Source organism: Rattus norvegicus, chromosome 1 (genome assembly GCF_036323735.1).
Source record: "Rattus norvegicus strain BN/NHsdMcwi chromosome 1, GRCr8, whole genome shotgun sequence".
In the NCBI taxonomy this organism is placed as follows: Eukaryota; Metazoa; Chordata; class Mammalia; order Rodentia; family Muridae; genus Rattus; species Rattus norvegicus.
The window spans coordinates 144,794,848-144,812,255 of NC_086019.1; the positions used below are offsets into that span (position 1 = coordinate 144,794,848).

At 38.3% G+C, this 17,408-nt stretch overlaps 1 protein-coding gene across 16 annotated transcripts in view; it reads right to left on the minus strand.

The window, feature by feature from the left end:
* The window catches only part of Cpeb1 (cytoplasmic polyadenylation element binding protein 1), a 108,111-nt gene that overhangs the window by 85,570 nt on the left and 5,133 nt on the right, over window positions 1-17,408 (minus strand). Inside the window, exon 1 of one of the 16 annotated variants that reach the window (XM_039105664.2) lies at window positions 8,184-8,668. The exons of the other annotated variants lie outside the window; for them this stretch is intronic. The gene's annotated coding sequence lies outside the window, so the exon portion shown is untranslated. Of the gene's footprint in view, window positions 1-8,183; window positions 8,669-17,408 lie in introns of those variants that run through there. 16 annotated transcript variants of the gene reach the window in all.

A 17,408-nucleotide genomic window follows, 5' to 3' on the forward strand; every position in this document is an offset into this window, starting at 1 on the left:
ATTCTAGTTTTCTCTAGAAACTGTCAAGTATCACAGGAGGGGATCCATGTACCAAGGGCAGCTACTTAGCTGATACCACTCCTCACACTTCAATTCCCTCACTTTCTACATTCACGGCCACATGTTTTAAGTAGTAACACTGTGGTGAACAGACTGACAGGTCTTATCTTTTGTTCTTTGAGACAGGTTCCTATATAGGGTGACTCTGGACTACTGATCGTCATACCTCCCCTTCTCAAATTACAGCACTCCCTGACCTTTTAACTGCTGTGTGAGAAATGTTAACCTAGAATTCCATACACAGCCTGGAAGGGATGTAGAGTGGAGATACCCACAGTTATCCTTCTGTTTTGCTTCCTAAGTGAAGGAATTACAAGTATGAGACTTCATACCAGCAGACTTAACTTTCTAAGAAGAAAATCAGCTTAAGAAATGCAATCATAAAAAAAAAAAAAAAGAAATGCAATCATTCTAAAGTAACTTGGGAACCAGAACAAGTAAGGAAAACTGGCACTAACTTATAGCTTCAGTCATCAAAATAGAACAGCATGATGCTACTTTGTCTAGTCTACTAAAATCCAGGTGATCATGAGAACGACCAAATGCATTTAGAGTTTAAAAACTGCAGAATGGCACTGAGTATCCTATCCTACCTTAGCTTCAAGCTTCACAACTGTACATTTATAAAAGATGATGTTCAACTTCACTTTGTAACCTCATAAAGGCATGCATTTACAATTTGCACATGCAAGGCTATATATTTCATTCATTCATTGCTTAATAAACATTAATTGTCCTCAATCTATAGACACCACCTTAAGTGTTAAAAGTGAGACAAAGATTTATTCACTTGAAAGTTAGGACAAAGAACTAAGATCTAATCATGTCATAAATAACCATAATACAAGCCACAGCACGCTGTAAACATTCTGTCCTCTAATCCACATGACTCGGATGGAGAATGTATTTGGAGCTGGAGAAAGGAGGGGGTCTAGGGAATAACACAGAAAGCTGAAAGGCATTATCAAAAGTGTTCCATTATGGCAGAGTGTTAGGTTCAGAATAAGGGAGAACAGAAATGCCTCATACACCAGGTTAAGTAGTTAGCAGTATCTTTATATCAGAGGGTACCAAAAAATTTAAAGCCCCCTTTAACAATGCAAAAGAAGAAAACCCTAATTTTTTGTTTATTATAAAGAGCTATAAATAAAATCCCAGGATCTTGGCCACATTTGAAGACAAGAAAATGATCAACTGTCTGTAAATCTTTATAAACTGGCAGCATTTGCAGGAGAGATAAAAACCTATGAGAAAAGTATGACAACAGTAGTTAGGAAACACTCAGACTTTGGAAGCCTTCTGAGAGAAATTCATTCTTCATGAGGAGGTCTAAAATGCTTATTATTTCAAGTAGCCTGAAAAAAATCTAGTTTAAGAATCTATCTCACCCGCGGATCCCGGCCCGCAGCAGCTCTCTGCTCCCAAACCCCGTGGGAGAGAGACCTCACTGCCTGATCAGGTGGGCACTCCTGAGGCTGCAGAGCGGAGGAGACCACCAACACTGCCCACCCCTGCCCACATCCCTGGCCCAAGAGGCAACTGTATAAGGCCTCTGGGTTCCCGTAGGGGAGGGCCCAGGATGGCAGGACCCCTGCGCCTGAGACACCGCCGGAACCTGAAGGAAACAGACCGGATAAACAGTTCTCTGCACCCAAATCCCATGGGAGGGAGAGCTAAACCTTCAGAGAGGCAGACACGCCTGGGAAACCAGAAGAGACTGCACTCTGTGCACATCCAGACGCCAGAGGAAAACACCAAACGTCATCTGGAACCCTGGTGCACAGAGGCTCCCGGAAAGAGCGGCGCAGATCTTCCCGGTTGCTGCCACAGCGGAGAGGACTTAGGCAGTACCCCACGAGCAAACTTGAGCCTTGGAACCACAGGTAGGACCAACTTTTCCCCTGCAAGAAACCTGCCTGGTGAACTCAAGACACAGGCCCACAGGAACAGCTGAAGACCTGTAGAGAGGAAAAACTACAGGCCCGAAAGCAGAACACTCTGTCCCCATAACTGGCTGAAAGAAAACAGGAAAACAGGTCTACAGCACTCCTGACACACAGGCTTATAGGACAGTCTAGCCATGGTCAGAAATAGCAGAACAAAGTAACACTAGAGATAATCTGATGGCGAGAGGCAAGCACAGGAACCCAAGCAACAGAAACCAAGACTACATGGCATCATCGGAGCCCAATTCTCCCACCAAAGCAAACACGGAATATCCAAACACACCAGAAAAGCAAGATCTAGTTTCAAAATCATATTTGATCATGATGCTGGAGGACTTCAAGAAAGACATAAAGAACTCCCTTAGAGAACAAGTAGAAGCCTACAGAGAGGAATCGCAAAAATCCCTGAAAGAATTCCAGGAAAACACAATCAAACAGCTGAAGGAATTAAAAATGGAAATAGAAGCAATCAAGAAAGAACACATGGAAACAACCCTGGACATAGAAAATCAAAAGAAAAGACAAGGAGCTGTAGATACAAGCTTCACCAACAGAATACAAGAGATGGAAGAGAGAATCTCGGGAGCAGAAGATTCCATAGAAATCATTGACTCAACTGTCAAAGATAATGTAAAGCAGAAAAAGCTACTGGTCCAAAACATACAGGAAATCCAGGACTCAATGAGAAGATCAAACCTAAGGATAATAGGTATAGAAGAGAGTGAAGACTCCCAGCTCAAAGGACCAGTAAATATCTTCAACAAAATCAAGAAAACTTCCCTAACCTAAAAAAAGAGATACCCATAGGCATACAAGAAGCCTACAGAACTCCAAATAGATTGGACCAGAAAAGAAACACCTCCCGTCACATAATTGTCAAAACACCAAACGCACAAAATAAAGAAAGAATATTAAAAGCAGTAAGGGAAAAAGGTCAAGTAACATATAAAGGCAGACCTATCAGAATCACACCAGACTTTTCACCAGAAACTATGAAGGCCAGAAGATCCTGGACAGATGTCATACAGACCCTAAGAGAACACAAATGCCAGCCCAGGTTACTGTATCCTGCAAAACTCTCAATTAACATAGATGGAGAAACCAAGATATTCCATGACAAAACCAAATTTACACAATATCTTTCTACAAATCCAGCACTACAAAGGATAATAAAGGGTAAAGCCCAACATAAGGAGGCAAGCTATACCCTAGAAGAAGCAAGAAACTAATCATCTTGGCAACAAAACAAAGAGAAGAAAAGCACACAAACATAACCTCACATCCAAATATGAATATAACAGGAAGCAATAATCACTATTCCTTAATATTTCTCAACATCAATGGCCTCAACTCCCCAATAAAAAGACATAGATTAACAAACTGGATACGCAATGAGGACTCTGCATTCTGCTGCCTACAGGAAACACACCTCAGAGACAAAGACAGACACTACCTCAGAGTGAAAGGCTGGAAAACAACTGTCCAAGCAAATGGTCAGAAGAAGCAAGCTGGAGTAGCCATTCAAATATCAAATAAAATCAATTTTCAATTAAAAGTCATCAAAAAAGATAAGGAAGGACACTTCATATTCATCAAAGGAAAAATCCACCAAGATGAACTCTCAATCCTCATCTTCGGTTGGTTTATATACAAGTGTGCAATTTCTAGGCTTGAAAGTAAAATGATGCTATCTGGTGCTGGATAGAGGAGCCTTATTTTTTATTATGGCAGCTTGCTATTTTTGTAACATGGTGATTTGGTTGAACACAATAAAGTACAGTAGTAACTGAAAAAAAAAATTATTGATTCAAGAGTGCCCAGCCTACTGTGGTATAAGAAAGCAGGCTGAGGGGTTGGGGATTTAGCTCAGCGCAAGGCCCTGGGTTCGGTCCCCAGCTCCAAAAAAAAGAAAAAAAAAAAAGCAGGCTGAGCAAACCACAAGGATCAAGACGATAAACGGTGTCCATCATGGTCTCCGCATCAGCTCCTGCCCCTGGGTTCCTGCTTTGAGCTCTTGCCCTGGCTTCCCTTCTTGGTGGTCTATAAGCTATCCAATAAAATAAACCTTTCCTTCCTCAAAAAAAAAATACTATTTAATGAGTTTTGTTATAATTGTATGTGCTATAATATCACAAGGCATTTATAATGTAATGCTATTTATACAAATAAAATGCACATGACTTGTAACTGTATCAAAACATTTTTAAATTATCAAGCATGAATAAAGCATGGATTTTTAATGTTAAAAAAAAAAAAAGAAGTCGGATGTTGGGGTTGGGGATTTAGCTCAGTGGTAGAGCGCTTGCCTAGCAAGCGCAAGGCCCTGGGTTCGGTCCCCAGCTCCAAAAAAAAAAAAAAAAAAGAATCTATCTCAGCCACTTTGCCTCGCCCCTAACACCATCAGGAAGATGCATCCTATTTCTGAACTGGACAAATGGTACCTGGCAGGTCTTCCTCCTTCCCTTATGTACCAAAATTAGAGGTCTTGTTTAAGGTGACTGTGTAATTAGAATGAAAATAAGCAAAGTGTTCAATTTACACGTCAAATAGTTTAACTTATCAGTAAGTACCAATGTTTGCCATGAACAACCACACTTGGGGGTGGGGGGTAGGCCAGCACTGTTAGATGGAGAACAATCCCACCACTTTTCTTATATGTACATTACACATAAAAGTATAATACTATGACATGTAGGGGGATCTGAATTAATACACATGTAGTACTTACCACAGTGTGTGGCACCTAATTATGTGCTGAGCAAATTAATGCTATCAGTACTACTATTATTATGAGTCAGAGCAACCACAAGGATCTTTGAAGAAAGGATTTATGTGCTCGTTAAATGAGGAAAATATATTTAAAAGCTAAAGCCACTATTTTATGATCCCAGGCTCTTCTTTTTCCTAATCATTTGACTTCATGAGCTTAATTAAAATACTTAAAATACCAAATAACTACCTAAAACTTTAATCCACCAGAGAATAGCCTGATTTTTTTAAGCATACCAATTAAAAGAATTCACTATTTCTCATTTTCAAAATTAAAATTATCTACTCCCATAGCAGCACTGACTTTATATGTGGTGTTTTCTCAGTGGTTCTCAACCTGTGGGCTGCAAACCTTTAGGATCATGTATCAAATATCTGGCATATCAGTTATTTATCTTATGATTCATAACAATGGCAAAATGACAGTTATGAAGTAGCAACAAAATAATATTATGGTTGGGGTCCCCACTACATGAGGAACTGTATGAAATGGCTGTAGCATTAGGAAGGCTGAGAACCACCAGTCTTTAACTTCAGCAACATGTAGTTCTGAATTCATACCAATATTTACCATAACAAAATTGTTCTTGGTCAATATTCTGTTGTCCAATAACTTCTATTGTTTTGGTGTGTTCTGCTGTAAAATGAGATCACCAACAAGCCTTTTTGTTTCTACATCAACTTAAGTCTGATTGTGGACAAAATAATTATGCTTCTATATGAATCAAAAATTTAGGATAGCCAGGCAGTGGTGGTGCATGACTTTAATCCTAGCACTTGACAGAGGCAAGTGAGTTTGAGGCTAGCCTGGTCGTCTACAACGTGTATTACACAGTGAAGTCCTGTCTCAGGCAAAAAAAAAAAAAAAAAGATAAAAATCACAAAATTGTGTATGTATATGGTTAAAAAAATTAGAACTGCTTTATTGGAAAACTATGGCTTTGGCTTCAGCTAGTATAGACCCTAGGCTGAGCATATGGTAAACATATGCAGGTCAAAATCTTGGCTAGATGACACTCCATTCTCATAAATGACTACAGTACTATCATCTCCAGTTTTTATTCTATATGCTTGTACTCAAAAACACAACTCCCTATACACTAGAGAGTCCTTCAGGAGAGTTACTGTAATCCCCCTGCAGACTTGTAAAAGGCCAGGAAAGAGATTTAAACTTGGCCCAGGTGTAGTGGTGCATGCCTCTAAGTCCCCACACTTGGAAAGCAGAAGCAGGCAGATCTCTCTTCGTCTGAGGCCAGCCTGGTCTACCTAATAAAGAGATCCTGACAAAATGAAAGAAAGAATGAATTTATAAGTTTATCTGAAAGATTCATTTTACTCTTCCAGATGAGAATTTTAAAGCCAAAATCCATGGATTAGAATTTAGAGAGCCTTCTAAAATATTGTGCTTATGCTTTTCCCCTGAGAATAAGACTTTTTCCACTTAATTGGATTCTTTTTAGTTAAAAATCATTGGTTTTGTACATTCAAGGCTTTAAAAAATATTGTCAAAGTAACAGCAAATAATCTACTTAGATGCCTCTAAGAACATTATACTGTACTGTACCATGGCAATTTGCCTTAGACTTATACTAAATATACATACAGTTGAACATTTATATTTAAGATTTTGAATATACTTTTTACTGCAATTTTAAGCAGCTTTTATATAAATTACCACACAAAAGGGGGATGACAAATTAGGAACATGTTTTTCTTGCAAAATAATGTAAACCTAGCTACATCTGTATGCTTCTTTTAAATCTCCATCAGGAAAATGGGAAGGCTTGGTTCAAGGCCATCCTGTTACAGGATAAAACAGTCTCAAAAAGAAAGAAAAAACAAAGGAAAAATTTACGGTAGGAGGGTATGTGGGAAAATATGTTTAATAATAATATATATATATACACAGTATACATATATATGGGTTTCGTACTATTCATACTCAATGTATGTATGAAACTGAAAGAGGGAGAGAGAAGGGAAAGAACAGGGTACCCCTGCCAAGGTCTTTTTAAAAATAGTCTGAAAAATACAATTAATATAATTTTATTTTGGTACATATAAAATTAGTAATACTAACCACTTTAGTGATAACCAATCATTTTAACCAAAAATAGACATTTCACACAGCTCAATCTAATATTTCATGAATACTTAAAAACTACTGGTTAGAAATTGAGATCACAGAATGGATAAAACAGTCCATGTCTCAAAAGAATTCATTTAATGGGGTGAGTAAATTCAGTCAAGCCAGAGAAAAACAAGGAAAACAAAATGGTCAAGAAAGTAATAAATCAGTCTCAGAAATGGTTTCACAATTAAAACTTCTAAGTTAGGGAAAGCTTAATAATCAAGAGTTTCAATAAGCAGACATTTAAAAAAAAGTGATAGGCAGGAAAAAAGGACATAAAACACAGTATTTCAAGGAGAGCAGTGCTCCAACAAGAGTGAGTGTATTTCACCAGGAATAAAGGCTACCCCGTCAGAAAGAGAAAGGGATCTACTGACCATCTCAAGAGACTGCTGACAGCTCCTCCTCCTTCATGACCTTCCAGTCTGCCCGTTTTTTTCTGCCTCATGACCAACCAGTATTTATCTCCTGTTCTATAACATGGTCAACATGCTGTTCCCAAAACCTTGACACTATAGAGCTCCTAAATCAATGACTTCATAGTTGCCAAGTCTTTCTTGGCTTTGTGGGGGGCGGGGGGGGTGGCATCCTCAACTACTCTACTGAATTCAGCAACAGTTTTCTCCTGGTTCTTCCTTCTTTGGTTAGTTTTATGTATCTACAGGGTACCAATCACCCAGTCTTAATTCTATTGTCAGTCTGAGAAGGAAACAGAACAGTAGCCAGAATACACTTATGAAAATAGCAAGGGAATCATTTAAAGATTTTCAGTTTTAGATTATGTTTGTGCCTGTGTTTATGTGGATATATATGCACATGAATGCTGCTGCTCACAGAGGCCAGAAGTTGTTTTCAGATCCAACAGAACTGGAGCTGTATGCAGTTGTGAGCTGGGAACTGAATTTGGTTCTTCTACAAGAGCAGAGTAACTGCTTGACCATCTCCCTAGGCCCAGGATGGGAATATTAAATACCAAAAATTGTTCAAAAATAGTTGACAGCACATGACCATTGTAACTATAGCTTTTGTCCACAAATACTAGTCACTACTCACTATAGGCATTGCTAACTCTACAATCTGATAAGCTGCAAGGCTTTGTGACCTTATCTGTGCCTCTGCAGCATGCCCAACACTAAGGTCTGCTGTACTGTCAAGCTCTCAATACAGGTACCATGATGGCTAGATCCATGCTATTCTTCTTTCATAGGTACTTCAGGCGATTTAATAATACTTACATAAACAGTAATAGTTTCTTTAGAAATAGGATATTCACTCACTAATTGTCTTCTGTCAAAACTCAGAGACTACTCAGAATTTGGGTTGTAAGTATTGACCACAGAGAATTCCTCAAATGAAACTCCAAGGCTCCAGAGTTATGTCAGAGTTGTTTCCCAAATTCCTCTCCTCCTCTCCAGTGTTTCTCAAACTGCCTGATGTAGAAAGAAGGGAAAAGGAATCTGAAGTCTGGGACCTGTTTTAATCCTAGAGCTCTATTAACTTAAACCAAGATGTTCAATTTAGCTAAGCATACATTTTCATTCATAGAATAACAGTCTCAAAAATCATTGTTGTCAAAAGATACCAAAGGCCCCAGAACAAGCAGTCATCTAGGTTCTATTCATTCTAACGTAACTCTTACTACTATCTTTTCCTCTATTACCAAAAAAATGAGTTCTATCAAAGAACAGTTCTGACATTCATCTTTCCTTACACCCTTGGGACCTCTTGATAGTAATTATTCCTGTTATACATTTGTCTTTTCTTCAAACAGGATCAATTTTATTTAAATTTGAGATTCTTCCTTATCCCCCCCCCCCTTCCCTCTGGTAGTCTTCCTCTAGCTTCTCTGTAGAGAAACCTGTTACCTCCAACTCCCACACCCTTGTATTTCTCTTTAATCCTTGAAGTTAGGCATTAGATGCTACTCTCCTTCCCAACATGTTATGGAATGTCTTAGCTGCTATTCTATTGCTGTGAAGAGACATCATGACCAAAGTCAACACTTTTAAAACAAAGCATTTACTTGGGGGCTTGCTTACAGTTTCAGAGGTTTACTATATTAACACCATGGTGCTGGAGTGGTAGCTGATGTTGCATCCTGATGCTTAAGCAGAGAGAGATTGTGCCTGGCATGGGCCTTTGAACCAATGACACACTTCCTCCAATAAGGCCATACCATCTAATCCTTCTCAAATAGTGCCACTCCCTGGTGACTAAGCATTCTTATATATGAGCCTACAGGGCCATTCTTACTCAAACCACCACAGGTAGAATGCTCTCTGTTTAGTTCCCTGTGCTTTATAAAGTCCAATGGGCAATCCTTGAGCCTTTCAGGATATTTTCTTTCTGTATGTATGTTCCTATCAATAGAGACCTTTGAAAATTACAAATAAGTAAAGGTCCTGTATAGGACTACAGTTATCAAACATTTCACCCTCTAACATTCCTAAGGACTGATCTCAAGAGCTTTGATACGGACATATCCTATCTATCAGTATGTTCTCATTAAAACCTGTCTATACCATTGCTGAAGTAATTAAACTATGTCAATTTGGGAGAAATCTTTCTTTTTTAATTAACATTTTAAAGTACTCCTGGAACTGAGAGTTGTTAGCCATATTGTAGGGGCTAAAAACCAAACCTGGGTTCTCTGCAAGAGCAATGAATGGTCTTAACTGCTAAGCTATCTCTCCAGACCTATCCCAACTTTTTAAGTTAATTTATTAGAAACTAGCTACATTTTATCAGTTTCCCTATAATCTGTTGATATGTATGTATTGTTTTGTATTATATCAAGAAATCTAGTTTCAATGAGTTCCTAGAAAGATTATTTTCAGATAATTTTGATTATTCCTTTTTGCTATATCAAACCTCGTAAGCATGAACTTCTTGAAAGTTTAACAGATGACAACTGACAGTATATGGATATGTCCTTCAAATGCTGTTAGATTAAAATTCCTAAGTCCAACTCACATTTTGGATGGACTTTTTTTTTAACCCACATCTGACTTTGTAACACCTATGTCAGCCATGTGGCATTCTTCAGATACTGCAAATGTTGACATACTTAACAGCACCGTAGCTCTCATCAGAAGTCTTTTAAGTATATTATGTATAGTGTCAAAGAAATGTTTTCTAAAATTCTAATTTCTCCTGTGCTCAAATTTTATCACTGGCAACAAATTCATACTGTCAATCATTTTCTAATGAAGAGACTGATACATCTATCTGTTTTAAATAAATCTAACAAATACCCCAAGTTGAACAATCATGGTTTATTAGTGTTCTTTTAGGTACGGGATGTATTTTTCTTGAAATAAAATCATAGAAATTCTTAAAAACCACTCTAGCTGGATGAAGCGATAGTGTTCTCCACTAGTTCCCTACTAGTCACAGTACACACTCAAGACTTAGTAAGCTTGATGTTTTTTATTGCTTCAAGGACATTTTAAATTGGCTTGTGGGGTGTTGTATAAATAATTCAATGATGGATGCTATAATTTAATGGCACTGCTAAGGTGCAAGCGGCTGTATTTACCCCCACCACTTCTGCATTATCAGTGAAAATACCTCTGTAGTTTAAAAGCCACTGATGGACCAAGTGTGGAGAACATGCCTATAATCTCATCACTTGGGAGACTGGGGTAGGAGGGTCATAAATTTGAAGTAAACCTAGGCTACACAGAAAGTTTAGAACAGCTTGAACTATGTGGTTGTTTCAAAAGGAAGGAAAAAGAAAAGTCCATGGCATGTTAGAATTATGAAATACTTGATTTTGGAGACCTGCAAGAGTCTGTGTATCTAGCACTAAGAATTTCTGTCATAAACTCAAAGTTCCTTAACCATAACATTTTTTTAAAAAATCTCTTCATTTTAGTGGCCAATTTAGACTTCTTTTAAAATCATTTTAACTGAAAGACAGCACACACCCATTAAGAGCATACAAATAAGCTTATGGCTTAATAAATGTTGACATATTTGTATAAATCTAAGTACCACACCAAAATAAAAAACACATCTACATTGTAGGTTTTTCTGTGCTCTCTCATTTTTTTGTTTCAGCCCATCCCCAAAGGCTTACTGTTCAGAAATGTGTTTGCATGCCTGTACATCTGTATGTGTAGAAGCAGTAGTCAAACTTCCCATTCAACTATCTATGTTGTTTGATGAAACAAGGTGTCTCAATGGCCTGGAGTCCATTGTTGTTACCAAATTGGCTTGTTCAGTTTTTTCCTTGTGATTTTTGAGTCAGGTTTCAAGTATCCCAAACTGTTTTCAAACTGGCTATATAGCCAAGGACAAGCTTGAAATTCTGATTTTCCTGCCTATATACCTCCCAAATGCTGGTATTACAGGTATTAATTACTACTTTCCATGTTGTGTGGCACTAGGAATCAAACTCAAGGTACCTTATGCTAATAGCCAAGTACTCTATCAACTAAGCTATATCTTAGTCTGGTTTTGTTTATTTTTGGACTTCTTATAAGTGGAGTCATACAACAGGTGTCTGGGGTCTGGCTTTCTTATTTAATGTTTAAATTATTTTTGTTTTAAGAAAGGGCTCCACTATGTAGCCTTAATTGACCTGCTATGTAGACTAGGCTGGCCTAGAACTCAAAGATCCATCTGCTTTTGCCTTCTGAGTGATGGGTTTAAAGGCATTACACCCCCACACCCAGAAGGCCTGTTTTTTTTATTATTATTATTATTATTATTATTATTATTATTATTATTGTACTGGGACAAAGCCTAATGCCTTGTGACTTGAAAGTGCTCTACTAATAAGTTATATAACCATCCTTTTTTACAAAATTTTTTTTTGGTTCTTTTTTTCGGAGCTGGGGACCGAACCCAGGGCCTTGTCCTTCCTAGTCAAGCGCTCTACCACTGAGCTAAATCCCCAACCCCTTTTACAAATTGTTTATTTTTATTTTTTTTTTTTTTACAAATTGTGAAGGAGTTTAAGAGTTCAGACTAGTCTACCTCAATCTCCCAAGTAGCTATACATACAGGTATATACTAGCAGTATGAAATGTCTGCATGTTAACAAATGCAGTTAATCACAACTTATGGGCATATAGCAAATAATTAAAACAGTAGGTATTGGGGTTGGGGATTTAGCTCAGTGGTCGAGTACTTGCCTAGCAAGCACAAGGCCCTGGGTTCGGTCCCCAGCTCCGAAAAAAAGAAAAGAAAAAAAAAAAAAAAACAGTAGGTATTACAGCTATCCTCCGTTTTCTCTGTATCTTTAAAATAATTTTTTTATTTTATGGTTTTGCCTGTATGAAAGTGATAGATCCTCTGGAACTGGAGTTACAGACAGCTGTGAGCTGAAATATGGGTGCTGGGAATTGAACCTGATCCTTTGGAAGAGTAAACTGTGCTCTTAACCACTGATCCACCTCTTCAGTCCTTCTCTGTATCTTTTGACTGTAATAAATCTTAGCTATTGGTACAGCTACTGCTTGACCCCTACAAATCTTGGAGTGAATCATCCTACCTGAGCATGGTCTTGGGCATATCTGATCACCAATGGGCATTTGCTGTTATCATCATCGTCATCTTCTTGTTCAGACTTTAATATTCTCATTAAAATCTGGTAACTGTTCTTTAAAAATATCACACTTAACCCTCCCCCATACGTGTGTTTGTGTGGGCACATGTGCAAGGGTCAGAGGACAACTACTGTGTCATCAGTCTTTCTGTCTTTACTGTCAAACCTCTTAGTTACTCAGTCATATCAGAATTTGGGTTTTTAAATTTGGATTAAAAACCATTACACTGGGTCATTTGGCTAAATATCAAGACCTTTCTACCTGCTGAGCTGCCTCCCATGCCGCACTTTTGATGCATATCCTTTTGTAGTCAGACGTACTTGTTTCTTCTGTATATTCCTTTGACTTAAGATGTTACATTTTTGTATTAAAATTTTAGTGATATTGTACTCGTTCCCTAAAAGCCACCTTTCTCTCTAAGCCTGTTTTGGAAGTCCTTTATTTTTTACATACCTCCTACCTATGTTATTTCTGTATATTTTTGCTTTTATTTATAAGATAGCAGACACCTTATTTACCTGCTTATGTTCCCATTAGACTGACTCCCTCAAAGCTGGGAGTTTCTTATTTAATTCCACAGTGGCCCTTGGCACAAGATGAGAAAGCAGCAAAATATTGTTAACTTTTAGGTTCCCAAGAGTTGCATTACACTGTTCATGGGCCCTCTTTTTTGTTTATGTGTAATGGTTTTTAATCCAAATTTAAAAACCCAAATTCTGCTATGACTGAGTAAGAGTTTTGACAGTAAAGACAGAAAGACTGATGACAAAACTTTTTTTTTTAATCTTGAGAGAGTGAAAATGGGAAGGACTAATGAAAAACGCTCTCATCCAGAACAGTCCAATAAGGACCAAGAAGCAGGGAGATATATCTAGGAAGCAAGAGTCCATGAAAAGTGACAGGTATAAACATGTAACAACAGCTGAGGATGGTGGGAAATGCAGACTGATACTATTCATGCAAGTTAATGCAGAAGAAAATAGAAACATTTAAGAGCCACAGGAAACACAAGGCATACAATTATAGCAAGTCTTTAAGTTCTAGAAACTAAAATTTTCCAAAGGGAAGTTTCCATCGTTTCCAACAATGTACTTCCCTCGCATCTTTCTGTAACAAGCCTAGTGGGATAGAAAACAGTAACAGCCAAACACAGTCTTGTCTGTACAATGGCACTAGAGCAGCAGTTCTCAACCTGTGGGTTGTATTTCACAAGTAGAGGTCACCAAAGACCATCAGAAGTATCAGATGTTTACATTACAATTCAAAACAATAGCAAAATTACAGTTATGAAGTAGCAATGACAAGTTTGTGGTTTGAGGTCACCACAATATGAGGAACTGTATTTAAAGGATTGGAGCGTTAGGTTGAGAACCACTGTACTAGAGTCTCAATTTAGTTGTAAAAAATGTAGACTAATTGGGTAAAGACATAGAATTGTCTATAGCTCTACTAGAAGAGCAAAGGGAACAAACTAATTCTGTTTTAGACTTGGAAACCAGAAACTGATTGGTAATATGCTTGCTACACAAGCATGAGAACCTGGGTTCAAATCCACAAGACCCACAAAAGAAGTGGGGCATGGCAGCATGTTCCTGTATCACAGAAAAAAGGAGACTCAGACAGCTGGATCCCTGCAGCCCCTAGTCAACTGGCCAGATCCAGGTCCAGTGGCCTATAAAATAAGATGAAAAGTGATTAGAGAAGTGATTAGTATACACACACCCATCACACACACACACACACACACACACACACACACACACACACAGACACACACACACACACAGAGACACCATCACATAAATACATACATACATACACACACACCCCATCTCTCACACACACACACCATCTCTCTCACACACACCATCTCTCTCACACACACACACACCATCTCTCTCGCACACACCATCTCTCTCTCACACACACACCATCTCTCACACACACACACCATCTCTCACACACACACACATACACATACTACACACACACCAACACATAAAACCTGCTACATTTAACATGCATCAGATAGACCAATGCCTAGATCTTGAGAACAGCAGTAAACAGCCTAAAACTTGGTCACACAGTCAAATGGGTACAGCTATGGAAAATCACTACCCCCTATGCAGATGAACAGGTCTGAGCCAACAGGTGAACCATAGGGAATACCAAGATGGAAAAATAAAAAGGAAGCCTATAATCACTGAGACCAATGAGTCGAAAAAGTAGGAAGCATTAATTGTAGTAATTAAACAGAAATTTTAAGTAAAATAAAATCAATATAGAGGGTCAAGGTGCAAGAATTCTGGAAGGACTATTGGGCCTGAAAATGAGTTCCAATTCTAGCTATATGGACAATCACTGCATAAAATTAAAAACAATCATTTCATTCTAAGCCCTTTTCCTTTGTCCATTAAAACAGTAAGAAATTAGGCTTGGTGTCACCTCCAAATTATTGCTGGGAGGCAGGTCTAACATGTTTTGAGCTTTAAAACACTTCCAAGATTATAGCTTTTTTTTTTCTTTTTTTCGGAGCTGGGGACCGAACCCAGGGCCTTGCGCTTGCTAGGCAAGCGCTCTACCACTGAGCTAAATCCCCAACCCCAAGATTATAGCTTAATAATAAGAATAACAACAACCACCACCTCGGGAGAAAGGGCCAACTCAGAAGACAGCTGGCATCAGAGCCCGAAACCAAGAGCAGAACTAAAATTCGGAAATGCAGGATGCACAGGTGTAATAGCATCAAGTACTGTGCCAAAGGTCAGCCCTTACACACACACACACACACACACACACACACACACACACACACACACACACACACACACGCCTACCCAGCAAGGCAACTATTCTCTTCCAAAAAGGAAGGATATTTTCACAACCTTATCAAAGGAGAGCGCAGGTAGCTGTGCTAAATCCATCTAGACAGCATCATACCAGCATATCACACTGGTGAGGAATAAAGAGACCAGGAACACCATTAGTCAAGTTACGTCTAAAATCACAGTGAACCCATTTTTAGTACACAAATCAATCTTTAGACCTAACCTTCTGGGGATTCTCTAATCACCTCAAGGGAAGTCAGCACAAAAATGCCTTAAAAATAAAAACAAAAGTGTTAACTCACTACTAAGAGCTACTTGAGACTAGAAATGGCTAAGTGATTAAGAGCACTTGCTATTCTTACAGAGGATCTGCATTCACATTCCATTACCCCGTAAGGGACTCACAACCATTCACACACATGGAGCATGTACATACATTCAGGCAAAAACATAGAAATAAGCAAAATTTTAAAGAGCTATTCAACCCACAAAGAAATCTCAAAGAAATAAAGTTTAATTCAAAGGTAACCCAAGTGTTCATCTAAACTAGTCAGGAATACTGCCATCCTATTACTTAAAACATCAAATATTAAAGCAAAAATGTAATCCCTGACACAAAGAATTAGAAATTATATCGATAATGTCATTAAAAAAAACAATGTGAATACCAACTTCTCATGAAAAGTCAAATACCTTTTTATAAAACTGTAAGAGGGTTCAGTGGATAAATGCACTTGTCACCAAACCTGACACCTATGTTAAAGCCAGGAACCTAGGGGCTGGTGAGATGGCTCAATGGTTAAGAGCACTGGCTGCTCTTCTGGAGGTCCTGAGTTTAATTCCCAGCAACCACATGGTGGCTCACAACCATCTGTAAAGGGATCTGAAGCCCTCTTCTGACATGTAGGTGTACATTCATACAGAGCACTCCTACATTTAAAAAAAAAAAAAAGGAAGAAAGTCAGGAAGAAAAACAAAAAACAAAATAGAAACCTATATGGTGGGAGGAGAGAACTGATTCCTCCAAGTTGTCCTCCACCACCCACACACAAAGTAAATGTAAAAAATATGAAATGTCACATTTATTATGTATCTTTTAAGTTGATCTTTTCAGCCTGGTAACTGAAAGTGAGAGATGCCTAATGGTTGGTAGTCCTGTCTTCAACATTAATCCTTTCAGCACTTGGGATCTATGCTTACAGAAGAGACTCTTCACTAACAGCTTTGAACTGAAACATGACAAACAGCAGCAGGGGGGACAATGGGAATTTCCAAAGCTGCAGTGTGGAGAGCAACAGAAGTGGAGTTAGTAGCATCCAAGGACTTAATGAACACTGAAAAATGTTCAAATGAAAGTCCACATCATTTGTGTAACTGCCTCACCCTAAGCTCTATGTACAACCCCACTTCTACTTTTGTCCAGGAGTTTTGGGTCAAATTTTACCCAAAGTCAGTTCAGTTTTGATTAGGAAAAGCAGATGTACAGACAAGATTGGCTCAGCTCTTCCAACACTAAAAATTAAATTTTTGCTGATTCTTGATTCTTTTAACACCTCCATCACTAGCTATTGAAAACAGAAATCTAATACAGTAGTAGTCCCTGGGTTGGTTAGACATTCTTGCCCAACTTTAACTAGAACTATAAATTCAGTAATGAATTTGCCCTTTTTTTTTTTTTTCTTTTTTTCAGAGCTGGGGACCGAACCCAGAGCCTTGCGCTTGCTAGGCAAGCGCTCTACCATTGAGTTAAATCCCCAACCCCGAATTTGCCCTTTAAATGGATAGGATTTTAGGTCAATTATCTAAAGAACCTCATACCAGTGAATAACACATACACACACAACACTTGGTGATAAAATGGACACCAGAAAGAGCTGTTGTGTAGATGCCCCACTCACCCACTATTCTCTAGTCTGCCAACACTGAACTCACCCTGATTCTCTTGGCTGGTAAAAGATGTCAGAGACTAAAGCCAGGGAGCATTTTGAAGTTCTTATCTTTACTCAAAACTTTCCAGGCAATAGGGAAAGAATCTACGAGAGCTTGTGTTCTCGCATAAAAAACCACTTGCCAAAGGTTTTGAAATATACTCATTACTACTTTAAAGCCTTAAGAATAA